The following is a 22,746-nucleotide window of genomic DNA, read 5'->3' as shown; positions in this document are numbered from 1 at the left end:
AGCTGGATGGCAGCGGTTGGATCGACCAAGCAACGCGGGGCTGCTTTTTTCGGGTGAGTGCGTTGACTTTGCTTGTGATTCACCAGGCTTCAAAACTTTGAGGAAACAATTTTGAACTGCTGGAAATCAAAGGCAGCTGTTCCGTGAGACGAGTGAGTCTGTTTTCTCACGACAACAGTTAGTCAGCAAGGTCCAAGCTCACTGCTGCAAGCATGGCGCTAAAAAAGTTGCTGAGGGCAGATTTGTTGCTATTGTGCAAGGAGATTGGTGTAGAAGTAGAGGACAAACTGACTAAGCCGGAAATTTGCAAGTCACTTTTAAAGGTAGAGGAGGCAGAAACCTCCTATGATAAGCTGCATAAAACCCCGGCCCTCAGTCACCAGCGGCTGCGGAACAACTGACCACGGCTGCGGTCAGACCTGTGACGCAGCAGGGGGTGCTAAGAATGCCTGGCTCCGCTGGACAGGCCGCCATTGGAAACTGACCCCGGCAACGTTTAATGCTAGAACCCTAGCTAGTGAAGCTAGTTTAGCAGTGCTGTTAGAGGAACTAGAGGGCATGAAATGGGATGTCATTGGGCTTAGTGAGGTTAGGAGGCCGAATGAGGCATACACTGTACTGAAGGATGGGCATGTACTGTGTTATCGAGGCTTACCAGAGAGGCGACAACTAGGAGTAGGTTTCCTTGTCAATAAGTATATAGCGGGTAATATAGATGAATTCTATAGTATTAATGAGAGGGTTGCAGGCATCGTAATTAGGCTTAATAAGCAGTATAAAGTGAAGGTTGTACAGGCCTATGCACCTACATGTAGTTATGCTGACCAGGCAGTTGAAAGCTTCTATGAAGATGTAGAATCGGCAATGCGAAAACTAAAGACGCAGTATACTGTACTAATGGGCGACTTCAATGCCAAGATAGGGAAAAAGCAGGCAGGAGACAAGGCAGTAGGTGACTATGGCATTGGTTCAAGGAATAGCAGGGGGGAGTTACTAGTTGAGTTTGCAGAGCGCAATAACTTACGAATCATGAATACCTTCTCCAGCAAACGGAAGAACCGGAAATGGACGTGGAAACCTCCTAACGGAGAGACTAAAAATGAAATCGACTTCATAATGTGTTCAACCCCCGCCAATATGCAAGATGTAGAGGTAATCGGGAAAGTGCGATGCAGTGACCACAGGATGGTGAGATCCCGAATTAGCCTAAATCTGAAGAAGGAACGCAACAGATTAGTAAGAAAGAAATCCATCAACGAATTAGCGGTGAGGGGGAGGGCAGAAGAGTTCAAGATCTCGCTACAGAATAGGTATTCAGCTCTAACTGATGGTGGCGACATTACCCTAGAGGCAAGGAACAATAATTTCAGAGATATATGATTACTGAGTACGCGGTAGAAGTAGGCGGTAGGATAGTTAGAGAGGATACCGGTAAGCTGTCTAAGGAGACGAAAGATTTTATTAAGAAACGCCAGAGTATGAAAGCTTCCAATCCAACAGACCAGATCGAATTGGCCGAGATATCAAAGCTAGTCAATCAGCGAGAGGTGGCCGATATAAGGAAGTATAACATGGAGAAAATTGAGCATGCTATAAAGAACGGGGGAAGCCTTAAAGCGGTAAAGAAGAAATTGGGCATAGGCAAAAACCAGATGTATGAGATAAGGGACAAGGCGGGCAATGTCATCACTAATATGGACAAGATAGTCAAAGTAGACGAGGAGTTCTATACAGATCTCTACAGTAGCCAAAGTAGTCAGGACCGTAATGAGATTGGCAGTAGGGAAAAACAGTCAGACGTTCCACCAGTGACGAAGGACGAGGTCAAGAAAGCACTAGAAACTACGAAAAGGGGGAAATCAGCTTTAGAGGATCAGATAACTACTGATTTGCTGAAGGACGGGGGGGATATCGTGCTAGAAAAACTGGCCACCCTGTATACGCAGTGCCTGGTGTCATCGACGCTACCGGAACCATGGAAGAATGCAAACATTATCCACATTCACAAGAAAGGGGACTCTAAGGACCTTAAAAATTATAGACCAGAAAGCTTACTGTCTGTTACGTATAAGGCATTTACTAAGGTAATCGCTAATAGAATCAGGACAACCTTAGACTGCAATCAAGCAAAGGATCAAGCAGGGTTTCGGAAACGGTACTCTACTATCGATCATATCCATACCATCAATCAGGTGATAGAAAAATGCTCGGAATATAACCAGCCCTTATACATAGCATTCATTGATTACGAAAAAGCATTTGACTCAGTTTAAACCTCGGCGGTGATGTAGGCATTGTGAAATCAGGGGGTAGACGAGCCGTACGTGAAAGTGCTGGAAGATATATATAGTGGCTGCACAGCAACCATAGTTCTGCATACAGAAAGTAACAAAATTCCCATAAAGAAAGTTGTTAGGCAAGGAGACACAATCTCCCCAGTACTATTCACAGCTTGCTTAGAGGAAGTATTCAGAGACTTGGAATGGGAGCAGTTAGGGATAAGGGTAGATGGAGAATACCTCAGTAATCTGCTATTTGCTGATGACATTGCCTTGCTAAGCAACTCGGGGGATGAACTGCAAATAATGATTGATGACCTAGACAGTAAAAGTAGAAAGGTTGGCTTGAAAATCAATATGCAGAAGACTAAGGTAATGTTCAACAGCCTAGGGAAGGAACAGCAGTTTACATTAGGTAGCTAAATACTGGAAGTAGTGGGCGAATATGTCTACTTAGGACAGGTAGTAACCGCAGATCCGGACCATGAAAAGGAAATAACAAGAAGAATAAGATTGGGATGGAGCGCATTTGGCAAGCACTCGCAGATTATGATTAGCAGCTTACCGGTATCGCTCAAGAGGAAAGTATACAACAGTTGCATCTTGCCTGTACTCACCTATGGGGCTGAAACGTGGAGGCTAACCAAGAGAGTTCTACTTAAGTTGAGGACAACCCAGAGGGCTATGGAACGAAAAATGGTAGGGGTATACCATTAAGAGATAGGAAGCGTGCAGAGTGGGTCAGAGAAATAACTCAAGTTACCGACATTCTAGTGGAAATTAAGAAGAAGAAATGGACATGGGCAGGACATGTAGTGCGAAGAGGGGATATTCGATGGTTGCTGAGGGTAACAAACTGGATTCCAAGGGAAGGAAAGCGTAGCAGGGGGCGGCAGACAGTTAGGTGGGCGGATGAGATTAGGAAGTTCGCAGGGGTCAAGTGGAGGCAGCTAGCACAGAACCGGGTTAAGTGGAGAAATATGGGAGAGGCCTTCGCCCTGCAGTGGGTATAATCAGGCTGATGATGATGATGATGATGATGATGATGAAACTTGTAAACTCCTTAAAGCGGAGTGAGAAATGAGGGATGCAGCAGAAAAGATACAAGAACAGGAAAGAAAAAAAAAGCAAGAGGAACTAGAGCAACAGCAGCTTCTAGCAGAGAAAGAGGAGCGGGAGCTGAAAAAGCGGCAGCTTGACATAGAGCAGAAAAAAATGGAATTGAGCTCAAATGGCACGACGCCAGACGGAGCGAGAGCGACTGAATCAATTCCAGATAAAACAATGCAGTCATACAAAATTGGGGAGGACCTTGGTCTGTTTCTGGTGAATTTCTAGAGGAGATGTGAGAAACAAGGTTACAGTAAGGGTTCTTGGCCTCAAAGACTGCTAACGGTGTTACCATGCGAAGCGGCAAATATAGTTGCAAGGCTTGATGCGGCAGATGTCTATGAAAAAGTAAAGGCTGCTGAGAAAGTACCGCCTGTCTGCCGACGAAATTCGTCAACGGTTCATAGGCACGAGCAAGAAAGGTAGCGAGAGCTGGGCTGACTTTGCATACCACTTGAAGGTGATCCTTACTGAATGGTTGAAAGGCGCGGATGCGTATGAGATTAGAGATAAGGTTGTTGAAGGTATCGGAACAATTCTACAACAGTATTCCTGAGGCAATTAAGCTATGGGTTCAAGACAAACAAAAAGTGAACACAGTGGAGACAGCCGCCGAGCTGGCAGATGAATATGCGACGCGGAGAAGGCTAAGCTCCGAGGTAGGCGGGCCCGAGAAAAAAGGTTTCTTGATGAGAAAGCGCTTTACACCCAAGAATGGGCCGCGGATAAGCATCCGGAACTTGCGGAAACTGTCAAACCAGTTTTACAGAAAACTGGGGATAGCACAAAGCAGGATGAAACTCAGAAACTGTTGACATAAGGGTTTGAAACCAGGAAGCCGTTTCGCTGCTACAACGGTTAGAAAACTGGGCACATTGCGGCAAGATGTAAAAAAACCCCGAATAGCCTTCTCATATGCGAACGACAGCGATGAGAATTTAGAGCTTCTGCGACATCCATGAGCTACGAGCACACGGAATGCAGGGTCCTTCGGGATGCCACCATGGATATCGTTCACACTTCATACGTGATTTTACGGGAGAAGTAGCATGGCAGGTACTGGAAGCTGAGAGCGTGTGCCTAGCAAGAGTGGTGATTTCCGGTCCTTTCGGTGAACTAGTGACAAAGGCTGCCGTCTCTAAAGCGGTTTCATGGGAATATCCCTGCCTATTTTCAAATAGGTCCGATAAGTTTTTGCACGAGCGAGGTCAGAAACTGTCAGAAGGAAAAGTACAGGCCCTGACCAGGTCGAAAGCCCGCGAACTTGCATCTCAGCTTAACTACAGCGAGGATTCAGAGACAGCCGAAAAGGAACAAGCGACTTCCGATAGTCGGGAACCAAACAATGCTGAGGCAACCGAGATAGATGAGGTTGATCCCGAACCGGTTGTTAGCGATAGTGCACACGGCGACAGCCCAATTGAGGCATGCAGTACAGGCTCCGTACTATCATCTGCCTCGCAAAGCATGGACCGTCTGTTGCGCGTCGACAGAGACTCATTGATGGCGGAGCAGCAGCAAAACCCTAGCCTCTGCAATTTGCACACTAGCGCCCAAGAGGGGATTGCTAGGCGTAATGTGACATTACATCATAAGGGCGGGCTGCTGTACCGGCACTATAAAGATCGAAAAGGAAGGACATTAGATCAGCTGGTTGTGTCGGCAATGTACCGCGACGACATTTTGAGCCTTTGTCATGGAAACAATTGGTCCGGACATCTAGGCGTCAACAAAACCAAGGAAAGGCTACTGGGAGAGTATTACTGGCCAGGTTGCTTTCGAGATGGAGAACGGTATGTGAAATCTTGCGACGCGTGTCAGCGCTCGGACAAGCCAGGTGAAAAATGGAAGGCGCTCGCTCCCTTAATTTCAGAACCTTTCCAGCGTCTCGTTATCGACACCGTAGGGCCCAGAACTAAGTCGGGGTATAAATATATACTCACGATTATATGGCCATCTACGAAGCTTCCCGTAGCGGTGCCTCTGAAGGAGCTTAGTTCGACGGAAATAGTTGACGCCCTCCGGTCAGTTTTCGCCAGAATCGGGTTCCCTGCCGAAATTTAAGCTGATCAGGGGACAGTTTTCGCTCACTCAAACCACGACGGAGAGCACCACAATCGCTGCGGGCGAATGCGCTAGTCCCATGATTTTATTTGCATTTCGCGGGCGTTCTTTTAAGTCTGCAAACAAAGATACACGTGATGCTTTCTTTATCGCAGGTAATGGAGTGGGAGTTCCTGAAGGTGCTCTCCAACTTTGCAATTCAAATTTACGGTCTAAAGTCATTATTTAGTAAATTAGAAAAATTAACATAATTAGTTAAATAAGTATTTGCAAAACAAAAAAATGGCTTTGGTCAGCAAGGCGGCTGGCAATTGCATGCAACTGGTTTCCCGGGCCTACCTCACATATTTTATTTTTTAACCCTTGGTTCAAGTTAGCTGGGACACCCGGTATATTGGCAACACAAGCAGTGCACAGAGGTCTCACGGAAAACGCCTGTGAGCACTGACTGCCACCTTGTTAACAAAACTTGACATTACGCACTCCTGCAGATCGCAACGCTAAAAAACAAGAAAGTAGAAAGCAATAAAAACGAAGCGTTAGCATCACAGGTATCCTGTGACTATTGCCTCCACATTTTTTTCTCTGAGCGAAGCCATGCGTACATATTTTGTGGAGGGTTCTGCGATAAGATATGCTTGTAGGATTTCCCCTTTTGTTTCTTTCGTAGGGAAAAGTCAGAACACAGAAGCTTAATTTATCACAGATCTCAGCTGGAGGGTGTTGGCACGACACCTGGGCTTATATTACTGTTTTGGTTTCTTATTTCTGTGAATGTGCTCAGTCGCCTCAGTTCCCCAAGTTCGTTTAACGCCCCAAAGCAACTCCGGCTATGAAAGACGCGTCAAATGTTTCAAACTTAGATGGGTCTCCTTCGGTAAACAAGTCACTGGGGTTGTTTCTGTAAACAACTGCGTACGTTCCACCTCACCCAATCACGAACGGATTTTATCGAACAAGCCTAAATGCCTATCCTTTGGAATAATATAGAGTTTAAACTGTACCGGTTATACGCGCCGTAGCCATGTCAGAAAGGTCCCACCCAGCGCTAACTTTTTGATTACGCACAGAGTGACAATCAGGCGTTGATAGGTAGCACTACATACCACCCAAATAGACAAGTTTCTACGACAGGAAAGCTACAGAAGGAACGTTTACCCACTCTTCCCCAATCCATTCAGCTGCAGTGATTTCCTCTGTCAGTCATTCGTGAAACCAAAAATATTACATTTTCCAGCGACGTTTTGCAATCGCTGTCGCGGAAGTGGCCAGACAAACCTCTGCCACACAATGCATTCTTGCCTCGTCTACTGCGCCTCCATATGTGATTTTCCTCCGCCACCTTCCCGTGCCACTCGACACGTATCACTCCGGCTCCCAGCCCCACCGCACTCCTCCACTGTCGGGAGAGGGGGTGGGCTGTCGTGGGAGGAGCAGGACCGCTCTGGTGCAGAGCAAGTGGCATTAATTGATTTAAGTGATTGATTTATTGATTGATTGATTGTGCAACTTTTATTTCCATCCCCGGCGCTCAGGCCTGGGAAGACGCGGATTAGAGGCTGACAAGCAGCCCTTGGTTTTTTGCGGCCGCTTTGCCGCCAGGTGCACGGTGCATCGCTAGGTCGTAGGGCCCGCGCATCGCAGCAGGGTCGGCCAGGCTTCTCTACTTTGAGCCATGCAAAGCTGAGCGCCTTACACCACTTTTGCTCGCCACATAGAAAATCCGGGAGGTTTGTATAGCACAAGGAGCAAGGTTCGGCGGTTGAGTCGCACCAGTCACGAGTCAAAGAGGATTTCTCAGAAGAGGAGAGACCGAGGAGCTTCTACGTAAAAAAATGAGCCCACGAAGGGAGACTGGCCAAGATTCACTGTGCCCAGCCAAAATGCACTGCAGGTACCGGAATAATGTAGTACATCAAATGCCGACTCAACTAAAGAACTATATGATTTGGGATCTACTGCATAAAAGCCAAACAGAAAATACTGAGCATAGTTTTTGAACTCTCTAAATTTGGAATACAATGCGCCGCTCTCTCGTGGCCCTTCTTTCACATCTGGGAAATTCTACTTGGCTCGTGAGAAAAATAGAGTGCTTTGTAACTGTACATGCTTGCACAAACGCATATCTTGCTTTAATCTATTACAAAAGCCCTTAAATACCTGCGGTCAAATTTTGCATTAGGGAGTATCGTAATAGTCCTTCGAATTCCATTATGCATTGTCTTTGTAGAAAGCCTATACCCAATTTCTGTGGTACCGAAAAATATACACCACTCTAGCTTCCGAGCATAGCGCTTTTTTTTTTTTTTGCCCGTGGAAGTAGGGAATCACGGCCACTTGCTCTTTCTTATGGGACACTTTTGGAATAATACACGTTTTACGTTGACGCAGTACCTTCAAAACACCTTCCGCAACTTAGACGAGACCAGAGGATGGGCACTCAGCTTCTTCCAAACGTTTGCTCGGCTGTGCGGGGGGTCATATATTGTATATTGTTGTTAAAAAAATGTGATAAAATATTACAAAAGGCGATTGACACGGGACACCACAGAAGCCGAATGAATGGAAGGAAGGAACAGCTCAAACGGACAGGACGTGTAGGAAGGCGAGACAGACACATGAGCTGACTAGCAACCAATTGATTTATTGCGACACAAGTAGCAATATATAGCAGACAGCCAAAACGCAATAAAATCAAATTACGACACAATCATGGTCCTGATATGACATAGCAATTATCAAAGCCGTCCGCGATTGAGATACGTGAGCTCTTGTGGGAATAGAGCAACAGACGGTTGGCTGACACACGTGTCGCCAAGTTCGTGAATGTGAAAAGCCTCAGATATGAGGCGTGAGGTCAAATCCTTATATTTGGCGATAATTGTGGCTTGGTTCAAAACGCCTCACAGTCCTTCCAAACGATGGAATGGATTACTATGTTGTTTCGACATAACTGGTTTTCTATGTCTTTGGCGTGTTCGCGCAGTCTATCATTCACACCGCCCAGTTTCCCCGATGTAAAATCGGCCGCATGAGAGTGGAATTTTGTAAACAACACCACAACAACAGTTCACAAATTTCTTTCGGTGTTTCTTTTCACAAGCCTTCTTTCTACTTTCTTGGTTGACGTTCTTGCACAACCCTCTTAACTTATTCCTGGAGGAAAAAAGAGCTTCACGCCGGTTTTGCTGACAATCTTTTTCAGGTTGTGCGAAACTTTATGCACATACGGTATGCACGCCATGTTCTTATAATTGGATTCGCGTGAAACCTTCTGAATCCTGCTTTCTGATAGTATTGACTCGGCTACGCTTGAAAGGATCTTAGTCGGGTAGCCTGCAGTGGTGAGCCTAGTGATCTGTGCGTCAAAGCTGGCCTGAGTTTTGTTATTGCATGACCTATGCAAGGCTGCTTTCATGCAGGTTTTACTATCCCGCGCTTAATAATCTTGGAGTGAGCCGATTGGAAGGGCAGAAGGCTCTTCTGGGAGCGTGGAGAGTACATCCAACACACATGATCGTCCGATAGCACAAGTTCCAGATCTAAAAACCTAAGTTTGTGGTCAGTGGGAAATTCTGTGGTCAATTCTAAGTCATTAAGTTCAATGCTGAACGTGTCAAAAATCTGAGCAACAGGTTGTTGGGCGTCATCTTTGCGATAAAAAACCAAAAAATCATCAACGTAACGCATAACTTTAACAACAGGGTCATGGTCAAGCTTGGCTTGAAGTCGGCTATCGCACGAGGCTAAAAACAGGTCACTAAGAACGGGAGCGAGACTGGATCCTATGAAAACCCCTTGTTTTTGGATGCAAAGCCTGCTATCCACACTAGCTAACGTGGACTGTAAATAAAAGCTAAGCATTTCTAGAAACACGGCAACTTCATACCACAGGAATTCTGGAACTTAGTGACACCGTGACGATCAATGCACTCACTAATTTTGGAGATCACTGCTCTTTGCGATAGGGAATAGTACAAGTCCTTAACATCTACCGAAAAAGCGCTGACATGGGCTGGACACTCACTATATAGGAACTCCGACACTGATTCAGGCTTTCTGATGAGGAAAGGGTCTTCAACGTCTAGATGCGACAGGCACTTCTGCAGGAACACCGCTGCCTCGCGCTGCCAGGTCCCTCGTTCGGAGACAATGATACGGAAAGGACAGCCTTCTTTGTGTGTCTTGGCACTGAAGAAGATGGTAAGGCTAGATGCCTTGGATGTCTTGACAGAAGAGGCTAGTCTTGATAGGCCAGCGCGTTCACAAAGCTGCGCTGCCTGCTCCTGCACTTTCGATGGTTTCACTGATTTCATTTCCTTGAAGTTGGCTAGGACAGCGGCTTGAGCCTTCTCCTTGTAAACGTCTTCAGCCGCGACTACAAAACCGCCCTCCTTGTCCACCTGTAGGAGCTTGACGCCCGCGTCTTTGAGGGCCGATACTGCAGCAGTGAGACGGCGGTGGCTTCCTTTCTTCACTTCCTTGGGGAGGGATTGCACTCCTTTATTTATGCATCTAGCAGCTTCATCTGTCTTTCCTCTTTTCAAAGCGGTCCTAACAAGAGAGAGAAGTTGCGTCTTGTCAAGTCGGGGATGCTCACAGTAATTTGGGCACAGCATGAGCAGGCTTTCCGCCTTCGGGGGGACACTTGCGTTCCCCAACACTATCACATTTTGTTGATGTCCGGCAGGATACCCTCTTCTGCGAGGTAGCGAAGGCACAACCTCTCGCCACAATCTGTCGGAGGACTCATGCCATCGGAAGGCGACGCCAAGCGAATGTGCCGCATCTTACGCTCCGAAACGTGGAGGCAAGTGAGGTTCTACACCGAGTGCCTGAACATCGTGTGTAGAAGCAACGTCCCTACTGAACTAGGGAATAGAAGATTCCGTCTTGACCTGTGTGTAGCCTCGCAAACGATGGAGATCTTCTGGCGACAGATTGTGCCTTCGCTACCTTGCAGAAGAGGGTATCCTGCCGGACATCAACAAAATGTGATAGTGTTGGGGAACGCAAGTGTCCCCCCGAAGGCGGAAAGCCTGCTCATGCTGGGCCCAAAGTACTGCGAGCATCCCCGTAACATCCCTTATACGAAACAGACAGTAAGCTGATTGGTCTGTAATTTTTAAGGTCCTTAGAGTCCCCTTTCTTATGAATGAGGATAATGTTTGCATTCTTCCCTGGTTCCGGTACCGTCGATGACACCAGGCACTGCGTATACAAGGTGGCCAGTTTTGCTAGCACGATATCCCCCCCGTTCTTTACAAATCTGTAGTTATCTGATCCTCTCCAGCTGATTTCCCCCTTTTCATAGTTTCTAAGGCTTTCTTGACCTCGTCCTTCGTCGCTGGTGGAACGTCTGACTGTTTTTCCCTGCCGCCAATCTCGTTACGGTCCTGACTACTTTGGCTGCTGTAGAGATCTGTATAGAACTCCTCGGCGACTTTGACTATCTTGTCCATATTCGTGATGATGTTGCCCGCCTTGTCCATTATCGCACACATCTGGGTTTTGCCAATGCCCAATTTCTTCTTTACCGCTTTAAGGCTTCCCCCAATCTTTACAGCATGCTCAATTTTCTCCATGTTATACTTCCTTATATTAGCCACCTTGCGCTTATTGATTAGCTTTGATATCTCGACCAATTCGATCTGGTCTGTTGGATTGGAAGCTTTCATACTCTGGCGTTTCTTAATCAAATCTTTCGTCTCCTTAGACAGCTTACCGGTATCCTTTCTAACTATCCTACCGCCTACTTCTACCGCACACTAAGTAATGATATCTCTGAAATTACTGTTCATTGCTTCTAGGGTAATGTCGCCATTCTCGGTTAGAGCTGAATATCTATTCTGTAGCGAGATCCTGAACTCTTCTGCCCTCCCCCTCACCGCTAATTCGTTGATGGGTTTCTTTCCTACTAATCTATTGCGTTCCTTCTTCAGATTTAGGCTAATTCGGGACCTCACCATCCTGTGGTCACTACATCGAACTTTCCCGATTACCTCTACATCCTGCACAATGGCGGGGGTTGAACACATTATGAAGTCGATTTCATTTTTAGTCTCTCCGTTAGGACTTTTCCATGTCCATTTCCGGTTCTTCCGTTTGCTGAAGAAGGTATTCATGATTCTTAAGTTACTTCGGTCTGCAAACTCAACTAGTAACTCCCCTCTGTTATTCCTAGAATGAATGCCATAGTCACCTACTGCCTGGTCTCCTGCCTACTTCTTCTCTACCTTGGCATTGAAGTCGCCCATTAGTACAGTATACTGCGTCTTTACTTTTCGCATTACCGATTCTACATCTTCGTGGAAGCTTTCAACTGCCTGGTCATCATAACTACCTGTAGGTGCATGGGCCTGTGCAACCTTCAGTTTATACCTTTCCTTGCCAATAAGTATATAGCGGGTAATATAGAGGAATTCTATAGTATTAATGCGAGGGTGGCAGGCATCGTAATTAGGCTCAATAAGCCCTACTCCTAGTTGTCACCTCTCTGGTAAACCTCGACAACACGGTACATGCCCATCCTTCAGTATGCCTCATTCGGCCTCCTAACCAAAGAAAAGCAGTGAGGTAATGTGCACTATGAAAATAGTGGTATGCAAATCATGGTAACCAGTGTGCAGATACTGAATAAATTCCTCACAAGTCAACACTACTGAAAGAGCCCCGTCTTATCTTGGGTGCTGTGCGTTTTTTTCGAAGTATAAAATCGGTTGGCGCTCTTCTCGTTATCGTACCTTCGTTTTCACCCTAAATCCGGCAGCATTGGTGTGCGCCGAATTCAGTGCGGTGGTGTGCTCCTTACTTCACATCCCGGAGCAGCATCGACCACTGTATGAGAAATGCTAGGAAGAGTAATGCGAATCTAGCATCACGAAGAAAACGTCAGCACTTCCAATGTGGATACCGCCAATTCTTTTCTCCTTATTGCCCGGCACAGAACTGCGCAAAATGATACGCCCTGCTTGTATGTGGGATTTCATTGTGCGAAATCTTCCAGAGCACACCAAGTGCAAGGAAGCCAAGGCTGCCATTGGGCTTCAGCATCGGTTTTGCGCAGAGCTCAGCCCGCTACCCAGAAACTGCGCAGAGACAAGAACACGGGCGAAGCCAAGGGCTTTAACGCGGCTTCTTTCTGGGAATTTTCAGTAGCAGTCTAATGACGGTTATTAATGCATGACCCCGGCCGGTCTCGAGGGAGAGAGCGCGCGCTCTTTCTTACGGCCTTCTCAATCGCCGCGTGAACAATGGGAACTTTTCTCCTTGAGTTACGCTCTCCGCCGCCGCAAGGAGCGCGACCTGCTCACTGTTCGCTCCGCATCTGCTTCAGTGGCGGCGGGTGGCCTTTGCCTGGTTTCGCGCTGTTGCCCGCGGGTTTCGTGGTGGGTGCAGCTCCTAAATGAAAGATTACAGAAGGTAGATGCTGCAACAGCATCCTGTGAGCGTGCTACACACGTGAATGGAGTCTTTATATTAAAAAACACTGTCGCTCAGCAAACGTTCGACAAGCATATGACATGTATTGCGGCATGGTAGCTACTTTTGTTCATTTTAATCTGAATTTTTTCCCAAGCCTGTACAAGAAGATGAATAAAAAAAGTGAATGAGCAGTGATCACATCGAAGCTTCTTCAAGGCAAACATTACAGCAACAATGGCGAAACCGTCTTTCAGCGCTAGATGAGAAACCATCGAGGTAACACCGAAGATGAAAATAATTTTATAAAAATGTAATGTAAGTTGCACAATGCTTACATGACATAAAGTATTAGTATAAAGTCAGAGTAAGCGCTTTTAGGTTTTGTTATCAATTTTGGTATAATTTATAGACCAGAAAATGTTGTATGTTATATCTTAAACACTATTTTAATTTTGCAAGTAAACGTTGATTTAATGAGATGTTTACATGATATCATGATTATTTCATGAAAAAACAGGAAATCTACTTCAAGCACTAATTCCTAGCAATATTTTCTTTCTTTTTCTAGTATGTTTTTGAACTAATAGTTCCTTGTAATTATCTGTGCAGTAATGCCTGCCTTAGAGAGCAATCGCTGCCCCATTATTTTGGTAGAATGCTTTGCTTATTACACATTCGCCACTGTTACTCAAGGGACACTCCTTAATAATGGATATAAAAACTTTTCTCTGTGCTATTCATTCAGAGGTGACTATAGGAGTTGTATGTCGCGCTGTATTGCGTAGTTGTGTACCGTCACCAATGGTAGGCTACATGCTCGTGCAGGGTTGTTTAATCATTTTCAAGAGCGCTAGAATAATGCTGCATATATATTAGATATATGTTGTTAAAATGTTTATAGAAAGGTTATGCTAACGCTTATTTATAGCTCTATTAGGCGTTAGAAAAAACGTTAGGAACACCGAAACAACATTTGACCAAAACTGAAATTGAACACTACTGTAATATTTTGAGCGATAGCTGGGCCGAAATGGAGAACAAAAAAAATAATTACACTCGTGCCTCATTAATATGGACAGTTTTGTTCCCGAGCAAATTTGTCCTTAAAACGAGTTGTCCGTAACAACGAATCGCGAATAAAAATTTTTCAAATATTATGCTATGATAGGATCTGCTTCTGCGCATAGTGGGGTTCATTGAAGTGGGAATTAGACAATACTTTTGCCGCTCCAATCTCATTATCCTCGTTGTAATTAGGCCTGAAATAACATAATTCCGCTTCACTCGTCTGGATATTTACACGCTTGATGGCATATCTTATGTCTAGATGACTTACTCTTACCCCGGCGGTTCACATCACACGACTCGATGACCCGGTCGACTACCTAATTATGTTTTCTGCGAAGCCAAATAAAACTAAAGAGAAATAGTGTCTTCAGAGGCATTAATGCAATGCTGTAAATGATAAAAGCTGTGGTCTAGGCAATTTAACTTGTGCTGTGAAATATTAAACCACCAAATGAAAGGGCCATCATGCACTTTTTCACCGCATACTACTGGCATCCTGCATGCAAAATGCAGAAAATAAAACGTTTGGTTAGGAAAGTAGAGTTTTTGTTCTCGGCACTGACCATAACGCGACCAACATGTGTGATCTTCGAGGGGCTCTTTGCAATTCCACGCTGTTCACTGTCCGGACTGTGAGTTTCCATATTAACGAGCGCAAATACAATGGAAAAGTTTGGTCCCCAGAAAAATACGGTCCCTAATTCGAGTCGTCCATATTAAAGGGATCGATTAAAAAGGCACATGCGATTGAATAGCCTGGTCCCCAGAAAAGCTGCCCAAAATTCGAGTTGTCCATATCAACGCGGCTTATGTTAACGATCGAGGAACTTTAGCTGGTGTAGATAAATTTCCGGTCTGACCTATATGTACACGGTCTTGAGGAATATTGATGTCTGCCTCTTTTCTTTTTTTAAACAAACCCATTTGAGTGGCGCCAGGTAGGCCGCTACACGATTGTTACAGGGTTGTAGCGGCCACTGAGGAGGGCACGGGCAGCGGCGTCCAGAAAGCGCACGTGGTATACAGATTGGGTCTTTTCTTTTTTTTTCCCCCGCTTCTTGCCCGTGCACACAGATTAACTCGAGTGCCATCAAGAAAGCACTCACAGGAACCATCTGGGACACTGCTTTAAAATCACGAACGCGTGCGCTAAAGCGCCCCAACCTAACTTCCATTTCCTTCCATTCCCCTGAGCGCAAAGCGATCGGCAGCCCGTGCTTTGCCGGCTTTTTCTCGACACTCGCGTTTTGTTTCCTTGAACTTGGTGCACACGCCGCGTGCTCTCATCGCACTATGCCGCTGCAGCCAGCGTTGTGCTTTGTGCCGTTCCAAGCTTGCTCTGATTACGTGTGGACCGCCGACTCTTCGACGCGCCGATGGTGTACTGTACCACTGGGCAGGTCGGGTGCGACTCAGGGTATTTCTTTCCATCAGTTCCCGAGTGATTCAGCACTGTGTGCAAAATGGCTCAAAAACATCTCCAGGGCAAATTTCGTCGTGAATGACAAGTCGGCATCGAGTGTTGTTTGCAGTCAGCATTTCCTCGCTAATGACTATGTTTCAGGGTGCCGCGTCAGAAAGCTTTTACCCGGTGTTGTCCAACTGTGTTTGAAGACTACTCGTGCTGCCTGGCTCCGAATGCGAAAAAACTTCGCAAGGATCCTGCAACCAGGACATCTGTTCCTGTTAGAAAGCCAAGTAAGCGCAAAGCGGAATCACAGGCGAGTACGGACACTTGCGAAGGGGAAAACGACTTTACCGCACACAATCCGAGCACCTCCACGCAGACCACGAATATCGATGTAAAGCGAGCGAGTGGGTATGTATCCCTAAATGGGAAGCTTCGGAAACAGGTTGCCTACCAGCGCTTAAAATGTTGCAAGATCCAGCAACAGCTCGACGCCGAAAAAAAAATCGTCGCGTTCTATCGCGAAGATCAGAGGCAAGCGTCAGTCAAGAAAATTGTTGGCGATGCCGGAAAAGGGGACAAAAAAGCCACCTTTCTTTTGCATCATATAGACAGTTATCGGCAGAAGCGACCCACCTATCCAGAAGAGGTTATAAGGGAGTGCGTTGTGTGGCGCTTTCTTTCGCCTAAAGGGTACGACCATGCCCGGACGTCTCCGCTACTGACGCTGCCTGCCAAGAGCACTCTTCAACGGTATATGGGACCTAGCCCTACGTCATCAGGGATGAGTGCTGCGATAAGCGAAAGGTTGACGTGTGAAGCTTCACTGCTGAGCAGCAAGCAACACATGGTCACGTTAATTATCGACGAAGCCAAATGCATTTATGACAGAAAATCTGATGCAGTGTTCGGCTTCCGAGACAAACCTAATAGTGACGCAATTCAAATGAAATCCTTGCGAACAGAGTCCTTTGCTTTGTGCTTATTGGCAGTTCCTATAAAGCAGCTGAGCGGGAGAGACCTATTTGCTTGGACAAAGGAAGTAATAGTTGCCGTTGAGTCATGCGGCTTTTTAGTGGTACGCATCGTGACGGACAATTATTCTGCGAACACCACTACCCAGATGGAACTTCCGTCTTGACAATGGGGTCAAGTGTTACGGCTCTCGCATCTAGCATGTCGTTCCCTCCGCACATTTGCCTTAGTTTTCCGAAGAGAGCATCAGTGAGGTCGCTATTGAGTTTCTTGGTGAGGACGGTGCTGACACCTTTTCACAGGAGGTATTCTACCACTTGTACAGTAGACTTCATGGTGAACAGTAGTGCTTGATATGTTTCTTCACTGAAAGTGTCCGGCTTTAACGCCCTTGAAGTTTCTTGGATGTTTTCGATATAGCAGGTGAACTCAATTGTGAGCCACTGCAATCGAGTATCACCTGCGTCATTTATTGGTCTCTTTTTACCGCTTCCAGCATAAGTGGTGTCATGAGTATCAAACCATTGTTTGATTGTTTTCATGAAATGGATTGTGGAGCTAGCCTGTCTGAATATGTAGAGGGCAGGGTCTCCTTTTGTGTTTTCTTGCAGATGTTCTATTGCTGCGATTACCTAGGGCGAGAATATTTGCACAGCCCGCAGCACATTCATCTTTTCAATATTTGACGGGTAAACAAGCTTCCTGGTTAGGTTCCGTGCTCGCTTGACCGTCATTCCTTTCTGGAGCTCGTACAGTTTTTGGACAAATGCCCCGCTGATGATACCCGAACCATCTGTCAGCTCGCGCTCAAGAAACTGGCTCCGAATGTTTTTTAGCAATTACCCACTCGATCAGGATCGTGTGGGTGATTCACCACGGTAGACAGGCAACCATTGCCCATAAGCTTAAACATACCCTCTTGAAACCAGCGAAAGAAGCAGCCCCATGTACACTATTCTGCGAGGACAAGGTTCTAGCGGACTGCATTATCCAAAACCAGAGTTTGCAGCCCTTTTACACAAGGTTGTGCCTTTTTTTGAAAAAGCTGTTGTGCACCTACCACACACAAATGTCCTTGAAGTCCTTCAAATCTTAATTCAGCCAACACTTGAGAACTCACCTTTGATGAGTTGCCCAGAAGGCATTGACAATAGCCATGCTATAACCTCCTGAGACCCGGCTATGGGGATTTGTCCAATATATTGGACATTAAGTAATCAGACAGTACTCCTATGCCAAGGCATTCATCCTCATAAAACCCTGCAGTCCAGTATATTGGACACCTGCTAGCGCCATCTATGCAACATAGATGAAAACGCATTGTTCAAATTCCCGCCAAAACTTTTCAAAAGGGCGACAATCAGCGGCGCGGCGTTTGATGGCACCTGTCGGCGAAGTAAGTCCTTTTTCTCGTATTTCTACCTGCCTTCAAAGCATATCTTTGATTTTATATTAAAGGTAATACAACAACGAATGTGCAGAATAAGAAATTTAAACTGTTCAAGCGCTTACTTTTATTCATGCGTCCTTTGATTTCGCGTGTCCACTGTGTTGGACGCTGGGACTCAACCCGATCATTTTGACCACGCTTTTGCCACGGCCTTGTTATGAATAGCAGACCAGTATTGTTGCTATTTAGCGGCTTGAGGACAAAATCGCCTCTATTTGTTGTGTAGCAGACCGGCCTCGCATGTCTGATGAGACAGCTGACGCAAGTTTATAATTTTATAATTTATAATTTTAATTAAAAATTAAAATTTATAAATTATAGCATCATAAATTATAAATTTCAAAATTTTATAATTTTGTAATATAAAACAATGTTCTTTTGCACCAAATGCCCGCTCTTCTGCATTACAAACGACAGAAGATGTTTTGAAATTGCCCACAGAAAGTGAAGAAGCAAGCGAAAGTTTTTTTTTTTTTTTTGAGCAGACGAAGGCTCGCTTTTACGTTCTTTTTCACCATTTTACCTTAGAAGCTAATAAAAAAAATTGCACACGGGTTTGAGAGCATTATTTGCGGCATGTAAATACATACGCGTTTGGTGAAAAAAGAACGGGTAGAATCCCAGTGTCCAATATATTGGACATCGCACTGAGCCGGTACTATCAGGGCTATTCAAAAAACGTTTAACACTTTTCACCTTCATAACCATACTGACTTATTCTGAAAGTTAAAGAAAAATCTGTGCACCCAATGCATTCCGGGTGTCAGGAGGATAAGGTCCGCTTCTTTAATACGTGAGAAATTTCTCAGAATCCTTCTTGTGAATTATGCTAAGAAAGTGACAGACAGGAACGAAAGGCCAGCTCCGTATGTGCACAAACCGTCCAGAAAGATTTTGAGACTTTAATTTTCTAGCCGCATGTACCGTTTTGATGAATGAGTTGTGCTTAAGCAAAGGAAAAAACAGCGCTAAATATTAGACAGAACACAGAAAGACGAACGGGACAGGCGCTGACTCCAACTGAGTTTATTGAAAGACACATGTGTACAAATATACAGCCCGAAAACGGTGAACGCCTGCGCATGTCCTGAAATGTGGGACGAAAAAAAAAAAGATGCGAACCACGATTTGGAGAGATTAGTATTCTTACCAGAAGCAAAGACAGATTAGCTCGCGAGCTCGCAGAAGCCTTTTTTATCAAGGAGAGGGGGGCAGGTGTGTCAGCACCACTTCTATATCTCTGCATGAAAGTGAGCATAGATTGTTGAAAGATGCGAGGATTTGGTTTTACTTAAGAGCGGTTTTTTTTTCGTCCCACATTTCAGGACATGCGCAGGCGTTCACCGTCTTCGGGCTATATATTTGTACAGATGTGTCTTTCAATAAACTCAGTTGGAGTCAGCGCCTGTCCCGTTCGTCTTTCTGTGTGTTCTGTCTAATATTTAGCGCTGTTTTTTCTTTTGGTTAAACACATTGTCAGACCAACTAGCCCAGCAAGAAATACTGTTGATTAATGAGTGCAATGTGTTAACTTTGAAGGACATTTTTTGTTATTGCTTGCCGCTCTATTCAATTATGCATATCTCTTTATGCCCATTTCCTTGATTGAATGTTGTTTTTTTATCACTATTAAACTGACTACGACTGTCTACGTGTGCGTCAGTCGCGAGACTACGTATACATCTGCTGTCTTTCAACCTACTGATTTGTTTTAAACGAAGCTAGAACAGCCTACTTCACTAGACATTTGAAATTTTAACTGTATGCGTAAATTTTTGTTCCTTACTCTGAATCTGAGACGTGCTATGAATTTTCGTCAGTGCCTCTTTTGCTCTAAACGAAAACGCCAGCGGTTGACAGAATATCCACCGAACAGTTTGCCATGCACTAGCGTCAGGTCGCGCTACCTGCTTACAGCTTTCAAAGGCACACTGCATAAAATGGTACATATAGTTTTGTGGAAAATTTAGGGGCAAAAAGTGTTGATGTAAGTGCAGCCGAAACTTCATTCGACCGTGCGCGACAGCACTGACGAAGGCGCGCGCGCTCTCGCGCGGACGCGCATTATTGACTATTTTATTGGTCATACACGATAAATCAGACGCTGATTACGGCTTCTTCCTATAAGCCTTAAGGGGTGAAATATCAGGACCTGCCGGTTGCAACCAATGCGGGCGAAGCGAAGAGCGAGCGCGCGTTTCCCTTGCGCGTGAACGGCTGTAGCGGAGGAGCAGCAGTTAAAGAGGCTTTAGCAGCAGTGGGGCGGTTGCGACCCCACCGAGGCGCGGCGGGCGGTGGAAACAGACACCATTGGAGAGGTCGTAAGAGAAGAGAGAAACGCGCTCTCCCTCGAACCCGGCTGTGACATGACTCCTAACGTACGAGTATAGAGGCCTTCTAACCTCTATAGTACGAGTAACCGCAGGAATTCCGTGCAGACGTGGCTTCGTATTTGGCTTAGCTTGTGTTGAACTTATTGTGGATAAAAAACGGGCAAAGACCAGATCCGAAGGACGTGTCAGGAGACGGCGGTTTAGTTCCCCTGATCGTCGGCCGAGCGGCCACTCGTGGCTGTGTGTGTTTGTGCGCGCTTGTGTGTGTGTGCATGTGTACGCGCCGCAGTGCTTTTTCGAAAATGGCACGACTGCTCCTTGTCACCAGGCCAGTCGACCAGCGGCTCGTCACCCCTGCGTCCCGCTCCACTGGCGCCGTCGAAGACATAGCCGGGGCCATAACTCGCCAAACTCAGCGGGCCTGCACCACATGTCGGCAGAAGAGGTTCCTAGAAGCCCAGCGGGCACAGCGACGGGCTGAACCGCGTCCATGCCATGGATAGAAGGTTTCAGGCCTGGAAATGTGTACGCGCTGGCAGCCTAACCAGACGCGGACGCCCGCCTGCCCTGAAATTCGAGCCTACGAGGGGGCGGCGGGCAGGCACCGAGGACACAAGGAGGATTCCTCGGTTGCCGACACCGCCGAACGAGCGCCGCCACTGCCAGGCTCCAATGGCCCGTGCAAGCGAGGGGGAGGCTAAGGAATAAGAGAAATAAGGGAAGGCCTGGAGAGAGAAACACGGCAACCGTCCTCGGACAGTATAGCTTGCAAGACGCTGAACAAACTGGTCGTCAGTTTGAATTTCTGTAAAGTTTCTTCCATGTAGCCATTAACTCAGTTTGTTAAGTTTCACCGGAGTTTTATTCTGTGACCAAATTAGCCCAACGCAGACACGACGACAACAAAAACTACGACAAAAAGAACTTAAAACCATGGCTGCGCCGTGATACGGCAACCTGCTCAGGGCACCGTTGCCAGAATGGACTCTCTATTCTCGGCAGAAACATTTTTATTAGACTGTTTCTTGCGTCTTTCACGAATTCAACCTCAACTGAATTTTTTTTGTAATATGCTAGAATGAAAATTAGGCGTTTAATTAAGGTTTCCTGTGAGGGAAGTCGTACTGACTTGACAAAGTGCTTGTTCTGGAACAACATATGCAAGCCAGCCCAAATACAAAACTGCATTTTTATTGTATTCTCGCCGCGCAACATGCTTTGTAAAGCCACGTTTGCCTTTAAAGTTTCGTGAGATCATTTAAGCTTACGGGTATCTAGCTGAGAACTGATGTGAACGCGAAAGGCTTTGGTAGGTACCATAAAACGACTCCCAAATGGCATATGCAAGCCAGCCCAAATACAAAACTGCATTTTTATTGTATTCTCGCCGCGCAACATGCTTTGTAAAGCCACGTTTGCCTTTAAAGTTTCGTGAGATCATTTAAGCTTACGGGTATCTAGCTGAGAACTGATGTGAACGCGAAAGGCTTTGGTAGGTACCATAAAACGACTCCCAAATGGCATATGCAAGCCAGCCCAAATACAAAACTGCATTTTTATTGTATTCTCGCCGCGCAACATGCTTTGTAAAGCCACGTTTGCCTTTAAAGTTTCGTGAGATCATTTAAGCTTACGGGTATCTAGCTGAGAACTGATGTGAACGCGAAAGGCTTTGGTAGGTACCATAAAACGACTCCCAAATGGCATATGCAAGCCAGCCCAAATACAAAACTGCATTTTTATTGTATTCTCGCCGCGCAACATGCTTTGTAAAGCCACGTTTGCCTTTAAAGTTTCGTGAGATCATTTAAGCTTATGGGTATCTAGCTGAGAACTGATGTGAACGCGAAAGGCTTTGGTAGGTACCATAAAACGACTCCCAAATGGCCCATAAACACCAAATTTTGCCTCGCTTTTCTAAGTAGCACTAAATATTCAGATCCCATCTTGCTTCCATGAAATGCAGCTGTTTTTGTTTCCATCCTTCTGCTTAGGTTAAAATTTACAACTGGCAACGTTAGGTTAATGCTTTTCTTTCGGCATACATTTTGTGTCGGACTCGGTTAGTCACGATGGCGGGAGGGTGAAGTGATGTCCAGTCAAGGAGTTGGATCGCCAGGGAAGGGGGGAGGGGGGGAGCGGAAACGTCGCTGGCGTCCCAAGGTAGGGGCACCGCGCCGTGATCTTGGATACCGCTTTTAAATGCTCGCTGCGCGCGCTCCTGAACTTTGGCCGCTGCCAAATGCGCAGTGGTCTAAAACCACCAAGACCGAGTTGATATCAAAACATGGTCGTCGAGTCGGGGTAACCATACCCAACTGAGCTGGACTTCTTTCAACGTCTCTTCATGTCCGATGGGCTGCTATAATTTCTAGCGCACAGGTACGAAAATAATTCTAACATTGGCTGAAATACACCCTAAAACTGCTCGGTTGAAAACTGTGCTCAGGAAGGAAAATTTGGTTGAAGTGAAACACGCGAAACATGAGTAGAAAAGTAACAGGTGCAGAGAAGGCCAACTCTGAGTGTGAACATCCTGCGTCCGCATTCTGTGAGGATGGCAGCTACTCTTAAATCTTTCTTTATGTCTTAGTATAGTATTTCTGCCGCTGCCGCATCATCATTTTTTGGGCT

The 22,746-nt window shown here is 45.9% G+C and overlaps 1 pseudogene; it reads left to right on the top strand.

Annotated features, from left to right (window-relative positions):
- The first annotated feature begins 4,392 nt into the window (after window positions 1–4,392).
- On the top strand, window positions 4,393–20,502 carry LOC146171638 (uncharacterized; annotated as a pseudogene).
- The last annotated feature ends 2,244 nt before the right edge of the window (window positions 20,503–22,746 follow it).

The sequence above is a fragment of the Amblyomma maculatum genome, unplaced genomic scaffold (genome assembly GCF_055883805.1).
Source record: "Amblyomma maculatum isolate TAMU_Amacu unplaced genomic scaffold, ASM5588380v1 scaffold_19, whole genome shotgun sequence".
Lineage (NCBI taxonomy): Eukaryota > Metazoa > Arthropoda > Arachnida > Ixodida > Ixodidae > Amblyomma > Amblyomma maculatum.
Note: the sequence above shows the minus strand (reverse complement) of the source record. Positions and strands in the feature narration are given on the sequence as shown.